This window comes from Anomaloglossus baeobatrachus, chromosome 5 (genome assembly GCF_048569485.1).
Source record: "Anomaloglossus baeobatrachus isolate aAnoBae1 chromosome 5, aAnoBae1.hap1, whole genome shotgun sequence".
NCBI classification, from domain to species: Eukaryota; Metazoa; Chordata; class Amphibia; order Anura; family Aromobatidae; genus Anomaloglossus; species Anomaloglossus baeobatrachus.
The window spans coordinates 468,342,299-468,355,459 of NC_134357.1; the positions used below are offsets into that span (position 1 = coordinate 468,342,299).

The following is a 13,161-nucleotide window of genomic DNA, read 5'->3' on the forward strand; positions in this document are numbered from 1 at the left end:
TAGTTTATCTGGATGACATCCTTGTCTTCTCTCCGGACCTCCAGACCCACAGAGAGAACGTAAAGCTGGTTCTACAAAGACTGAGAGAGAATCGTCTCTACGCCAAATATGAGAAGTGCGTCTTTGAGCAGTCTTCTCTCCCTTTCCTGGGATACATCATCTCGGGTACTGGGTTGCAGATGGATCCAAAGAAGGTCTCCTCCATACTCAACTGGCCTCCTCCTTCTGGACTGAAGGCAATCCAACGGTTCCTGGGATTCGCCAACTACTACCGCCAGTTTATCCCGCACTTCTCCGCCCTGACTGCCCCTCTCTCCGCTTTGACCAAAAAGGAGGCTAAACCAAAGGACTGGTCACCTGCGGCCGACGCCGCGTTTTGCTCTTTGAAGCGAGCTTTCGCCTCCTCTCCTGTACTCCACCGACCGGAGTTAAACCGCCAGTTCACCTTGGAGGTGGATGCCTCCTCCTCAGGAGCCGGAGCAGTGCTCATGCAAAAATCCTCCTCCGGGAAGATGGTGACTTGCGGTTTCTTTTCTAAGAGCTTCTCAGCACCAGAACGGAATTACACCATCGGTGACCGAGAATTATTGGCGGTCAAACTAGCTCTGGAGGAGTGGCGCTACCTCCTGGAAGGAGCAGTGTACCCCGTGACCATCTACACGGACCACAAGAACCTGGAATACCTGCGGTCCGCTCAGCGACTGAACCCGCGGCAAGCCAGGTGGTCCTTATTCTTTGCCAGGTTTGACTTCCAGCTCCACTTCCGACCCGCGGACAAGAATATACGCGCCGATGCCTTGTCTAGGTCCCTCATGTCCATGGAGCAGGAGGAAGAGACTACCCAACCTATCATCCCTCCTAGCAAGATTGTTCCGGTGGCTCCCGTCACTCTGGCCCAGATACCACCCGGGAAGACCTATGTCTCGGAGACCGACAGGCAAAAAGTGTTACACTGGGGTCATGCCTCAAAAACAGCCGGCCATGCAGGCCAGAAGAGAACATGGGGTGCGATTGTACGCCATTACTGGTGGCCATCCCTTCGCACTGACGTCGCCGCCTTTGTCTCTGCCTGCTCCTCTTGTGCCAGGAACAAGACGCCCAAACACCTGCCCTATGGCCGTCTGCTTCCTCTACCGATACCCTCAGTTCCCTGGCAACACATTGCGATGGACTTTATTACGGACTTGCCATTATCCTCTGGACACACAGTCATATGGGTCGTGGTGGACCGGTTCTCCAAAATGGCCCACTTCATCCCCATGGCTGGACTGCCCTCTGCTCAGGAACTCGCGGAAGCCTATATCCATCACATCTTCCGCTTGCATGGCTTTCCATCCCACATCGTGTCCGACAGAGGAACTCAGTTCACCTCCCGCTTCTGGAGGGCGCTCTGCAAACACCTGGGAGTAACTCTGGACTTTTCTTCCGCATACCATCCTCAGTCTAATGGCCAAGTGGAGAGGGTCAATCAAATCTTGACATCCTTCTTACGTCACTATGTCAACACCCATCACGACGACTGGTCCACGCTTCTGCCTTGGGCTGAGTTCTCACATAACCACCACATCAGTGAGTCGTCCTCCAAATCTCCCTTCCATGTCGTTTACGGACTTCAGCCCTCCGTTCCATTGCCTATATCCCCTTCTTCGGATGTCCCTGCGGCTGATACTGTAGCCCGTGACTTCGCTACCATTTGGGACTCTGTCAAGGCGTCCCTTGGACGCGCTTCCCAGCGGATGAAGAAACACGCTGACAAAAGGCGTCTAGACCCTCCGTGTTTCTCTCCTGGAGACCTCGTCTGGCTTGCTTCCCAGTACGTCCGCCTGAAGATACCGTCATACAAGCTGGGTCCTCGCTACATTGGGCCGTTTAAAGTCCTCAGCAAGATCAATGAGGTTTCCTACAAGCTACAGCTCCCGGCCACGATGAGGATACCCAACTCATTCCACGTCTCCCTGCTCAAGCCGGTGGTCCTTGGTCCCTTCTCCAATGCTGCCAGTCCGGCCCCTCCACCTATTGCCGATGACGACATCTATGCGGTAAGGGATATCGTGGCCATGAAGACCGTACGAGGTCGGCAGTTCTTCCTGGTGGACTGGGAGGGGTATGGTCCTGAGGATAGGTCTTGGGAGCCCAGGGAGAACGTGGGCACTCCTCTTATCCGTGCCTTCATGTCCCGGTTGCGGGGTGGGGGGCGTGGGGGGGGGGGTACTGTCACGCTCCCCGGGTCCTCACCCCCGCTCCCCGGCTCACCTGCCACGCTGCCCGCTCCTCAGCCCCCGGATTCCGTCCGTCCCAGGCCCCCTGGTCCCCGATCCCGGCGCCCGACGGCTTCCCAGGACCTGGCCGGCTCCCCTGCGTCCTCCCCTCAGCCTCCTTCCCTGGCTTCTGGCACCCGGGCGGCGCGCATGCGCGTTAGGGCGCGCGCGCGGTCACTGACCCTTTCTTAAAGGGCCAGCGTCCATTAACAGGAAATGAGGTTGAACAGGTACTGGGTATAAAGGGGGTTAGTGTCCAAGGGGGCGGGGCCTGATCTTCGTGTTCCCTGAGCTAGGAGTCAGGTCTCCTGGTGTTTATGTGCCTGTACTCACCTATCTCTCTTTGTAGAGCCGTACCTGCCTCGCCATCCCGTCTGCCGTATCCTGAACCCCGCACACTGTCCGTCTGCCATCTGACAGTCCGTACCATCTCGGATCCCTGCGGTGACCCGTCATCTCGCTCCTGAGGTTCCGGACCCCGCCTGATATCATCTCGGCTTCCGAACCTGAGCTACGTCACCAGGACTACCATCTGTGACACCGTGGTCCCAGGGACTCCTCCGCTGCCTTCACTTGCACGGACTGTTCTGCTGCCCATCAGTGCTTCAGCTGCCGGACTCCCTACCACCATCTTAAGAGTTCGGTCCAGTGGATCCACCTCCTGGGTCGGCCCGACCGCCCGGCCGTGACAGTATGTGGCCTAGTTAGCCTTTTTATGATCATGGCTGGCCTGAGCCACGTGTACGATGTTTATGTAATGGATCCTGTCTCTAATGAGAGCAGGGCTATCCGCAGGAATGCTGTTGGTCCGGTTCAGGCAGATGATCTGTGGGATGACAGCTTTTAGCACTTTACCAAGTGACTTCACGAGACTTTTTTAGTCCATGTTCTGGACAGATAGTGGATGCCAGTTGATCAAGTCAGACCTCACCCTCTCCTCTGTCTACTACCATCTCTTCTTACAGCTCCAGACATCCCCCAGTGTTCCATACGGCTCCACTGGGCCCGCGGTACTACCAGGCATACAGGAGCAGCTTCCCACCGGCTAGTAACTTTCATGGCCGCCGCACCTGCATGATTATTAATTATGCTTAAGAGGAACATATCAGCAGCTTTGGGTTGAGGGAATAGAAGTCTGATGATTCTTTGGTGATTTCCACTATATGATGGGTAAGTGGTGTTATTGTTTTGTAATTATTACCCAACTTTCTACAGTCCCTCAATCTATATATAAAGCTGAGTGTATGTATGTGTGTATGTAAGTATGTGTGTGTATTTAGGTGTCTATGTGTGTATGTCCGCTAAAGAAATCCGCACCATCGCATTTACAATCACGAAATTTTGCACAGCCACCTCATTTGACTCAGGGAACATCATATACTATGTTTGAGGGGAAAATGTAACCCCGCACTTTACAATTATTCGCCAAAAAAACCTGCTGCCACTAAAGTCAATGGAGCTGGGAGCTACAGGTCATTAATAGGAGCTCTGATTGGTGGCTATAGGTAACGAAGGACATTATTAGAATAAGAAGCTTATGTGTGAGGGTAATATGATTTTGGTGGAGAGACAGATAGAGAGAGAGAGAGACAGAGAGAGAGGCAGACAGAGAGAGGCAGACAGAGAGAGACAAACAGAGAGACAGGCAGACAGGGAGAGAGAGACAGACAGAAAAAGAGAAACAGCGAAAGAGACAGAGAGAAAGAAAGAGACAGACAGAGAGATAAAGAGATAGACAGAGACGGAGAGATGGAGAGACAGAGATGGAGAGACAGACAGAGAAAGACGGATAGGGAGACAAACAGAGAGAGGCAGAAAGGGAGAGAGACAGAAACAGAGAGAGAGACAGAGAGAGACAGACAGAGAGGGAGACAGACAGGGAGAGACAAAGAGACAAGGAAAGAGACAGACAGAGAGAATGGGAGCGAGACAGAGGGACACTTAGTTATTATCTCGGGCAATGCCGGTTACTACAGCTATTGACATAAATCTGCAATGTTATGGAAGGTTACACCTCTTCACTTGCTGTTCTGATATTCTATTCATAAATAGGAGTCTCAGGGTGAACAGAGCTGTAAATCCCGTCTGGATATGTACCGCCCCGCGGGCTCGGCTGCGACCGCCGAGCCGCTCGGATCCGTGCTCGTACTGCAGGTGGTGGCTCGAGCCTCTCACGGACCCGGGGGTTACGTCGCTCTGCAAGGGAGTTGGCGCTACACGCGGGGACTTGGCTGAGGAGTTCCACGGCCGGGGCCGCGGTTGTTTGGTTTCGATTGTAAGTTCGTGACGCCACCCACGGGTTGTGGTGAATGGATGGACACCACCGCTGCCGTTAACTAGGCCTCCCGGGGACGGTGTTGCGCAGCTTGGTTTTGACCCCTCCGTGGGTAGGGGAGTGATGGTCCCGGGGGCCCGAGGGAGGTGCTGAGGCAGGGGAGCGGGTTGGACGCTGGTGCGTTGCGGCGCGGTGCGCAGCCCGAAGGCACTGGTGTACTCACTCTGACACAATACACTCGAGTCTCTGGTAAACCAAATGGAGTGATGAACGGGGCCCACAGCTGGCTGCAGCTTCTCCCAGTATAGGTTGGTGGTTTCCGTCTTTCTCCTGCACCTCTGTGTGTAAATGTTTGACTCCTATGCCTAGACACCGGTAGTCCGCTCCCTGACTTGTATATGCCGTAGGAGTCCATTTGCCCGCAGACGCTGGCCCTTTGGGTCTCTATGCCTTGGCGGTGGCTTTACCCTGTATGGTTGGGCTGTTGTCTTCTAACGGGACTTGTGTGGGATAGGTCCTTAAGTCCAGTCCGCAATCAGTTTATTTGACTCGGCCCTGTCAGTTTGGGGCTTCGTCTGGGTCTGAGTACCCCTCCTGGTGCTCCGGTTTCCAATCGGTTCCCCGGTTCGGTATCGACGGGCCACCGCCTGACCCCGGTCCCTACGGTTCCACCGGCTGTAATCCCAGCTCCTGCAGGCGGCCACCACCGTCTGCCTCCTTGCCAAAGGTGACTGGGCTCTGACCCAGCCACCAGAGTAGTCTATGGCAGGCTGGGCGCAGGTCTGCCCTTGGACTCAACCTCCCTCCTTCACTCACTGTCAAAACTACTCTGCACTCAACTTGAACTTGTGTCTCTGTTTTCCCGTCTCCAGACCTGTGAACTCCTCGGTGGGCGGAGCCAACTGCCTGGCTTCGCCCCCCCTGGGGGTGGACATCAAACCTGGAGGGTGGTGACAAGGTTTTTAGTTTGACTGATGTCACCTAATCGGGAGGGGGTATGGTGTGTGTGACTACCTGGGACGACCTGACTAGTCCAGGGCGTCACAGATACTATAGCGCTGTATATAGTGACAGTAAATCACGTCTCTATCTTAGCCAGACAGGCATCGTATTAACAGTGTCAATGTGGATATATGATAGTGCGAGGTCGGTGATGGTTATATATATATATCGGAGTATAAACCTATATATGCAGCGATCTGCCTCTGCTGCCCTCTCCTGAAAAATGTTCCTGTTTACTTGTGATAAACTGTGAGACCTGGAAGAAAAATGTGCAAAATCCTTGTGGTCAAGGGATCTCGCAATTCTGGTCGTCCCTACAGCCTCCCTCCGGCCCGTCCCTCGCTCGCCCTGCACCTGCGGGATCGCATCGTCTCCTAAGCCTGGGCTCATTACCATTAGAGAGGATGTTGCTATAGTTGCGGTGAAATCCTCCTGATAATCTGTCACAAGTTGCCGCTCTATTCTGTGGTTGTCATCGGTTGTAGCTGATGGCTCTAACCTCGGGAGAAGTTATACGACAAGGTCTTTCCTGGACGCCATCTTGTAAGGTAAATGGTGCATATGCGCTATGGACACCTAGGGTTCACATTTAGTATTATTTTTTTTTTAATTTATGTGGGACTAGGGATGAGCAAAAAAACAGGACAGGAAAGTTTGGGGTTTGTATCGGACACCTGGTATCTAGTGTCAAACTCCGAACACGGACTTCTAAACGACAGTCTGTTACTGTGCAGGTTCGGCAGCCACATAAAGCTTGCTGAAAGGTTGCAGTGTAGCTAATCAAGAAAAAAACGGGCCCTCTGAAATAATCCCGCACCCGCGGTAAAAAAAGGCACCAAAACGGCAATGAAATCCACATGCGGTTTTGTTGCGGTTTGTTGCATTTTGGTGCATTTTTTTGCGGATTTACCGCGGATGTTGCCACGGATTTGCTGCAGAAAATGTGTCTAACATTGCTGCAGTCATTCCCCAGAAAATCCTATGGGTTTTAAAAAATGCTGTGCGCACACTGTTTTTTTTAGACCTTCGGATTTACCCGCGGAATTTCCACTGCGGAATTAATAAGCATGTCACTTCTTTTGCGTTTTTTGCCATAGATGGTAAAAATCCGCAGGGACCGACTTGCGGAAAATCCGCGGTAAATCCACGGCAAATCCGCAAAAAAACGCACCAAAATGCAACAAACCGCGGCAAAACCGCATGCGGATTTTGTTGCGGTTTTGGTGCGGTTTTTTACTGCGGGTGCGGGATTTCAGAGGGCCCATTTTTTTTTCTTAAGAAATAGTCACTTTCTAGTGCGCACATGGACAAGGGCATTTTTACAATTTTTGCTCTGTGGGGGAACTCTCCCAAACTTGTGGTAGACCGCCAGCTCGATCTGAAATCTAACTACGAGCTTTTTAACAGCAGCAGCTAGAGTGTACGCTACTGGAGCTAAAATTTTGGTTCTATGGGGGAACTGTGAAAACAGGCTGTATAATAATCTGCTGGTCACTCTCTCTGTATACAGGCCAAGTATTGCTCTGCACTTTTTTGAGGTGCAAATGGAGCACCCCATGGGGCCTGGGTGTGCCGCCCCGTGCTTGGCGACAGTCGAGCTGCTCGGGTCCGGACCTTCAGTGGGTGGCTCGAGGGTGTCCGGACCCGGGGGTCCGCGGTCACTCCGATCTAAAAGGGGTTGGCTGTTTGGGGGGACGTAGGTGTACGGCCGGAGCCGTGTTTGAGTTCGTGACTCCACCCACGGGTTGTGGTGAAGGTGGACACCACCGCTGAAGTTATGGGGCACCCGGGGGAGATGTTGCGCAGCAAGTTGTTAACCCCTCCGTGGGTAGGGATGGTGACACCGGGACCCGTCGTGGGAGTAGTTGGGAGGTGCAGGGAGATGGGCGGCCGGAGGGCACTGATGTACTCACTATTAGTAAACACACACGAGTCTCTGGTAAACCAAGGTGATGGTGGTCGGTGCCTGCAGCCAGCTGCAGTCTGGTCCCCCACCCAGTTCTCCTGCACCTCTTTTGTGATGGTGAACTACCTGCGCTTGCAACTACAGGAGTCCGCTCCCCGGCTTGTGGTGGTCAAAGGAGTCCTTTGCCCGCAGACGCTGGCCCGTGGGATCTCTCTGCCATGGCGGTGGCTTTCTATCCCCCTCGTTGGGCTGTTGTCGTCAGTCTTGACTTTGGGTGGGACAGAACCTATAGTCCTGGCCGCAATCAGTTAATTAGCTAGCCCCCAGTAGCTTCTGGACCTAGCTTCAGGGTTTGAGTACCCCCCTTTGTGCTCCGGTTTCGGAGTCGGTTCCCCGGGTCGGTACCGGCGGGCCACTACCCTGTCCCGGTCCACCACGGTTCCACCGAGCCGTCTTCCTGACTCCTGCAGGCAGAAGCCTCCGTCTGCCTCCTAGCCAAAGGTGCCCGGGCTCCTACTGTGGCACCTGTCAGTTAGTTGCAGACCTGACACACAGGCCTGCTTCCACTTAACTTCACCTCCACTAAGAGACTAGACCGACTGTTCTCTTTTTCCTGCCTCAGGCTCTCTAAACTCCTCGATGGGCGTGCCAACTGCCTGGCTCCGCCCCCTGGTGTGTCCATCAAGCACTGAGGGAGGTGACTAGGGTTTAAGTGTTTGGCTGCTGTCACCTTGTTAGGGGACTGGTGTAGTGCGGGGCCCTATCTGTGACTACCTGGCCCGGCCAGAGCATCACATGGGGAATGGGGAATACTCGTCACCGGGCCGGTGAGGGTCGGGGGATGTCACGGGTGGCCCTGCCTGGTTTTGTGACCGCGAGGTGTCCACGAAGGGATGGAGGATGGGATGATGGTGGGGAGATGAGGATGAAGGGGTTGAGGATTTTGGGAGTTTTTGTCTCGTGACGCCACTTGTGGTGTGCGGCCAGGGATTAGCCGCCGCTGCTGTCCTCTGGGGCGGATGGTGTCGCAGCTAGGATGGTTCAGCTCCCCACAGGTAGAGCTAGGCCTAAGGAGGATGATGGAGGTGGTAGTGACCATTGGCGCCAGAAAGCGGGGCGCTGGCAATGAAGGGCTGACTCAGTAGTTGCGGTTCAAGGTTTTTACTCACTGAAGTGACCTGAAGTGCTTGGGGACCCCTGTTCGGTGTTAAAGTTCCCGTCCCGTCTGCAGGCAGCGCGAGTCCGTTTGGGGCCTGACTGTGAGCACGACTATGTTGCTACTGTGCTCCGGGATCTGGTGGTAGCCAGAGGGACATAAAATCCCTCTGTCCGGCGGATTCCGATGGCGCAATCTGAAATATACACCACCCTAGGGCTCTGCACCCTGAACTGCACTGGTCCTGAGGGAGCAACAGCTCTCCCCTCAGCGACCGTATTTGGTCCTGTGTCCCACAGAGTCCACCGGTAAGCTCTCTTGCTTCCTTCCCCAACCTTGTGTCAGGGGACGACTCCCGTGTGTAAGTGACCCCCTCCCTCTCCCCCAGTGGCTGTCCCTCCCATTGCCGAGTTCCTGTTACTAGTGGGTGGATGCCCCAGTGTTTTGTGGAAAGCCTTAATACCCGACCCTAGCCCAGTCCCAGTGGGGAGGGCAACCTGCAGTGTATTTATGGAATGTTTGGATGTGTAACCGGCACTGACCCCCTCAATACCCAGGATGAGTACCGCACCTTAAGTGGGGTGCAGGGCCCTGTGGCGACTGAAGCCTCAGGGGCGCCACACAAAGAATGAGGAGAGCATCAAAAAGGGGACGTGAACACGGTGCTGCTGTTGGTGGTGGAGCTGCTGCAGATAGAGGACGTGGATGAACTGTTCCTGCTACACACCTAAAGGAAACTCCTTCCTCTGGAGCCCACAGGCAACAGGACGTTCTGTGTAGTTTTGTTGGCCCGAGTCCCGCTGTATGAATTGTGAGGCCAGAACAAGTAGACGCGGTTTTAGATTGGATGGCAGAGAGTGCCTCTAGTTCCTCCGCTTTGTCTGCCACTGGGTCCCCTCATAATTAAGGTTCTCAGAAACAGAACTGGAGTCCTATTCCATTATTCCCAGCCAGAGTATTCAGGCATGGCTGCCTGCTTTGAACAATAATTTTTTTCACAGTACACGTGTGCCGCCCCCGTGCCAGCAGCCGGTGCTGCTCGGATCCGGACCCGCTGCGTGGCTCGAGGGATCCTCCGGACCCGGGGGTCACGCGGACACGCCGAATGAAAAGGGGGATGTAGTTGTACGGCCTTGACCGTATTTGGTTCGTGATGCCACCCACGGTGTGTGGTAAAGTGGGACACCACCGCTGATGTTGTGGGATACCCGTGGAAGATGTAATGGCAGCTGGATGTTAACCCCTCCGTGGGTAGGGATGGTTGCCCCGGGGCTCAGTGTCTCTGTGCAGGGTATGGCAATGGCAGTTGCCCGCTGGCCCGGATGTAGCAAGGGATGTTTGGTTACTCACAAGCAAATGAATCACACTAGTCTTTTGGTAAACCAAGGTGCTGATGGCTGGCCGTCTCTTCCTCTGCACTGGTTGTGGTTGTGTGTTTGGACTTCCCAGTGTGGAACACGGGAATCCGCTCCCGGCTTTCTGTGTGCCTGAGGAGCCGTGCCCGGTGACACTGACCCATGGGATCAATGGGCCCTGGCCCTATCTGTGGGTGGTTGTCTGCTTTTGGGACTTTGGTTGGGACAGAACCTGTAATCCTGCCCTCAATCGGTTGATTAGCTAGGCCGTTGGTGCCGGTCCTGGCTTCAGGGTCTGGGTACCCCCTCTGTGCACGGTTTCCGGTCGGGTCTACGGTGTTGGTACTGGCGGGCTCCAACCCTGCTCCGGTCCTCCTCGGAGCTGCTGAGCTGTCTTCCCGTCTCCTGCTGCCACCTAGCCAAGGCACCAGGGCTCCAACCCTGGCACCGTTCAACTTGGACTTCTCCTCGGCTGGAGCTACACCTAGCTCCAGCCCACACTCCTCTCAATTTGAACAACAGACTTGATATGCTTATTTTCCCGCCCCGGCTCTCTAGACCCCTAGATGTTTCCTAACCGCCTGGTCACGCCCACTGGTGTGCCTGTCTTGCCCTGAGGGGGGGGGGTGACTAGGGTTTCAGGTCGGCTGTGTGTGACCTAGGTGAGGGAAGGTGTTATGCGGGGGTCTATGTGTGACTACCTGGTTTTGCCAGGGCGTCACAAACGCTTCGGGCCCCCGTGTCACTCAGTCAAGAGCATCGGGGAAGCACCCCAAAGCAAAGGGGCTTGGACTGGCGGTAGCACGCCTCGCGGTTAACCACCAGCTCGATCCCAAGATCCAACTACGAGCTTTTTAACTGCAGCAGCTGTAGTGTAATTTTGGCTCTGTGGGGGAACTCTGAAATCAGTCTCTGTGGGGGCACTCTTACAATTTGTATTTTATTCATTTACTTTCTATTTAATCATGATTTCAATGGTGACAGAACCCCTTTAAGTCATTTTGTTATCCACATTTGTTTGCTGGGCAATTGCCCCTATTTGGCTTTCTTCTGTTGCCCTCTAGCCCCTATTTACAACCATTTTACAACACATAAGTTCGGGTCCCCATTGGCGGTTATGGAGTTCAGGGTCGAGTTCGAGGACTGAACTAAACTTTTAAATTAAGTACAGCCGAACCCAGGGAACCCCGAATATCCACGGGTCCTCTCACCCTTACGTGAGACGCCAAACAATGTGGGGCGCTGTATAGTGACCACCTACATGATCTGCACCTCTTACAGATGTAGTCACCCACCTTTCTGAGACTTCTGAGGCCTTACTGGCGTTTTAATTTTGATTTCTTAAATCATCAGTGCACATGAAAATAAGCATCTGTGAAATATATGTTATCTGCTGCCATTCAGAGTTCACAGGAGATCATCACATCGCTCTGGGCACACAAGCGATCGGAGGCTTGCAGCTTCATGTCCCCTAAAAGGATTAGTACATCCAATAAAAAGTGAAAAAAAGTTTGAAAAAATAAAACAAAAATAAAAGTTCAAATCACCCCTCTTTTGCCCCACCGAAAATAAAACAATAAAAAAACCACACATATTTGGTATGGAGTTCAGAAATGTCTGATGTATAAAAATATAAAATAAATTAATCCAATCGGTAAACAGCGTAATGGGAAAACATTAAAAATGCTCGACTTAAGTTTTTTGGGCCACCGCAACATTGTATAAAATATGATGAGGCAAGCAAAACATTGCATCACCCCAAAATGGTATCAATAAAAACATCAGCTCAGGGCGCAAGAAATAAGCCATCACACAGCCCCAGATCCAGAGAAATGGGATTGCTATGGTTCTCGGAAAATGGAGGCAATTTTTTTTTTACCACTTAAAAATTAAAAGAAAACTATACATGTTTGGTATCTCTGTACTTGCACTGACCTGGAAAATCATATTGCCAGGTCAGTTTTAGGCTGAGTTCACACGTCCAGTAATCATCCCTTAGAATGGATCCTGCAGAAATCCGAAAGTTCTGCAAACACAACTTTACTGTCCATTGTTAAATAACTGATTTTTGCCGGATCCGTTTTTTTTTTTTTCACATTGGAGTCCAGACCCATTAGTGGGTAGGGGGTGTTGGTCCTGGGGCCCGGATGGCGAGGGCCGGGGTGCAGGGTGAAGTGTTGCAGAGCGGTGCGGTGCACGGCCCGAAGGAACTGGTGTACTCACTATGACACAAGACACCGGAGTCTCTGGTAAACCAAACGGAGTGATGAACGGGGCCCACAGCCGGCTGCAGCTTCTCCCGGTATAGGTTGGTGGTTTCCGCCTTTCTCCTGCACCTCTGTGTGTAAATGTTTGACTCCTATGCCTAGACACCGGTAGTCCGCTCCCCGACTTGTATATGCCAAAGGAGCCCGTTTGCCCGCAGACGCTGGCCCTTTGGGTCTCTATGCCTTGGCGGTGGCTTTACCCTGTATGGTTGGGCTGTTGTCTTCTAACGGGGCTTGTGTGGGATAGGTCCTTAAGTCCAGTCCGCAATCAGTTGATTCGACTCGGCCCTGTCGGTTCAGGGCTTTGTACTGGGTCTGAGTACCCTGTATGGTGCTCTGGTATCCAGTTGGCTCCCCGGTTCGGTTCCGGCGGGCCACTACCCTGCCCTGTCCCGGTCCCTTACGGTTCCACCGGTCGTCTTCCCGGTCTCCTGCAGGAGGCCACCACCGCCTGCCTCCTTGCCAATGGTGATTGGGCTCCGACCCAGCCAGCCGGTAATCTCTTGGCAGACCTGGACACAGGACTGCCCGTGAACTTGTCTGCTCTACACCTCCTCCTGACTACTCTCTCCTAGAACCTGAACTTGACTCCGTGTTTTCCCGCCTCCAGGCCTGTGAACTCCTCGGTGGGCAGAGCCAACCACCTGGCTCCGCCCCCCTGGTGTGGACATCAAACCTGGAGGGTGGTGACAAGGCTTTTAGTTTGACTGGTGTCACCTAACCGGGAGGGGGGTGTTGTGTTGTGTGTGACTACCTGGGACGACCTGACTAGTCCAGGGTGTCATAATTGCTATTTATCTTCCATTTCAAACAAATTCTCTGAAAAAAGGGATCCTTTACAAAAGCAAGAAAAACGGATGACTAAATAGCAAATGGCAAGGTCATAAAGGGTAAAGGTGCCAAAAACGTGGCATAAAATAACTAAGGAGATCTGACATTCAG

The 13,161-nt window shown here is 53.3% G+C and overlaps 1 protein-coding gene across 2 annotated transcripts in view; it reads left to right on the top strand.

The window, feature by feature from the left end:
- Positions 1-3,125: 3,125 nt before the first annotated feature.
- SLC2A10 (solute carrier family 2 member 10) overlaps positions 3,126-13,161 on the top strand; it is a 33,232-nt gene continuing 23,196 nt past the window's right edge. For both annotated transcript variants that reach the window (XM_075347858.1, XM_075347859.1), the window contains exon 1: positions 3,126-3,428. The gene's annotated coding sequence lies outside the window, so the exon portion shown is untranslated. The remainder of the gene's footprint in view (positions 3,429-13,161) is intronic.